Raw genomic sequence first — 2173 nt, 5'->3', positions numbered from 1 at the left:
CAGCTCAAAAAAAAAAAAAGAGGAATGAATTAAATCGGTGTAAATACATCCTGATGGCATTATTCTAGTATTCCATACTAGGGAATACTGTGTCTAAGAGAAGGAGAACACCATGTACTGGCATATAACCACCTCCAAGATCCACAGTTTTGTGAAAAAATCAAAATGCAGGAAAATGTATACAAGATCATATCATTTACAGACAATTCCACAAAGCATAAAAGATTTATATTATATCTGTCTTAAATATATAAATATAACAATGCCTGTTAAAACCTAGGAGGAAATGAAGAAATAAGGAAAAGAGGATTTTTAAAATTTAATTTTGACCGTTTTATAATTCTATATGGGATTCTTTTAAAAATAAGTAGATATCTGTCATAACCCCAGGTTTCCCAGAAAACAGAGGCTAAAGCAAACCTTCTGTCTTAATTCTTTATTAAGGAAAAGGGGCAGGCTGAGAAGAGGTAGGCAATCCCAAGGCAGCAAGAGTGAGACAAATAGGAAACTGAGGCACAGAAGCAAGAAAAGCAAAAAACAATGTGGGACAGGAAGAATCTGGCCTAACTTCCCAGGAAAACATAGCAGGTCTCATGGAAGACCTGCACCTTGGAGCAGTTGGAGTGGGATGGGGCGTGAACTAGAGAACCTGCCCTCTCATGTCCTATTCCTGGTTGGTCAACTTTTCTCCTGAGCGAACTCCCCTGAACTCCTGGGTTGTATTAATCTTCCCCTCTCTATAGTTGTTGGGAAATGCAGATCTCACACCCAATGTTCTGTGCTCATCTGAAGGCAGAACCAGTAGGAAGAAACAGGACTGTCAGACGTTCAGTGGAGTAGAGCCCAGTTTAGGTGCTGCTACAGGTTCTCCTTCACTGGGTGCAGTAAAGCTCGACTTCTTGCCAGGGAAATCTGAGACAGCAAATGAGATTTGCGAGGAGGTGACTTCATGGTGAGACAGTCAAAGATCGTCCCTGAGAAAGTAGACAAGACCTTGGGAAGCAAGTGGGGACAAGTGACTCTAGGAAGCTGCATAAATGTTTAATTCTATAATATGCTTATTAAATTATGTAAGTATATTAATTGTAGAATCAAAACTGAATAATTAAACAAAGTTAGTAACATATTTTTATCTTCAATAGTAAGGAAAACAAAATAAGTATTTTTTTTAAGATGGAAATTTATCACTCATAGATTTAAAAATGGGATACTGACTTTCCAAATTCCTAAACAAGTAAAAACTACCATACAGTCTCTAACAGAAATAAAAGGAGACTACTCATAGATTTCAAAATGGGATACCGACTTTCCAAGTTCCTAGACAAGTAAAAACTACATATAGTCTCTAAAAGAAATAAAAGGAGACTGCAAGGAAGCATAAAAATCAAGAGCCATAAAACAAAGTACCAAAAAGAAAGAATACGTTTCAATTATGCTGAATGGTTAAGACACCATCCAAAGTCAAGGGGCATACATAGTACTAAAGCAAGCAAACAAAGCAATATTCATTTATTGGTAAACTTTCCTCATCAGTTTTTAGACCTTTCAGTTCACAAACTAAGATATTACCTTTATCTAAGGCAGAGTATCTCTCGCTGTCAATAAAAAGAGCCCCCCAAATACATAGATGAATATACCTGAATATTCTTAGAGTCTATGCCAAAAAATCCAGTGTCCAGTGCTGAGCCATTTGGAAGTCTGAATCTAAAGGCTTCATTAAATTACTTTGAATAGCATTCAAGTTGTCTGTAACAGTAGAAATAAAAGTTATGTCCTTGGTTTCTAGTATAGGGAAACAAAAAGCACAAAAACCATAGTGGCATTAGGATGGAGTGAAGAGAGGAAGGGTTTGAAGTCATATGCTTATGAAGAAGAACCTTTGGGAGATTTGCTTTTCGTTTTTTGTTTTTTTTTCTTTATTTTTAAAAATCTTGGCATAAGACTGAAAAGAAATATAAAGACAACAAGAAAAATTTTCCGGTAACAATTCAAATAAGACTTTTAAGAGAGTTTACTCTGATTAAGATCTTTATTTTTGTGCCTCTGCACCACAATAGCTATTTGTCTCCAAACCTTTTTAAAATTCTTATATATTTTTATACACTATTATAAATAAAACCTAAAATTTTTCCCTCCCTCATTCGAGGATTATTAGAAAATCTTCCAAAGTCAA

At 35.3% G+C, this 2173-nt stretch overlaps 1 long non-coding RNA gene across 1 annotated transcript; it reads right to left on the bottom strand.

Annotated features, from left to right (window-relative positions):
- Nucleotides 1-421: 421 nt before the first annotated feature.
- On the bottom strand, nt 422-1719 carry LOC110594785. Its single transcript, XR_002481459.1, has 2 exons — nt 1638-1719; nt 422-993 (listed from the first exon to the last, which is right to left on the bottom strand). It is a non-coding gene; the product is annotated as an uncharacterized LOC110594785 (long non-coding RNA).
- Between the last annotated feature and the right edge of the window lie 454 nt (nt 1720-2173).

This window comes from Carlito syrichta, unplaced genomic scaffold, assembly GCF_000164805.1.
Source record: "Carlito syrichta isolate Samal-C Ts95f unplaced genomic scaffold, Tarsius_syrichta-2.0.1 Scaffold136626, whole genome shotgun sequence".
Classification (NCBI taxonomy): domain Eukaryota; kingdom Metazoa; phylum Chordata; class Mammalia; order Primates; family Tarsiidae; genus Carlito; species Carlito syrichta.
Note: the sequence above shows the minus strand (reverse complement) of the source record. Positions and strands in the feature narration are given on the sequence as shown.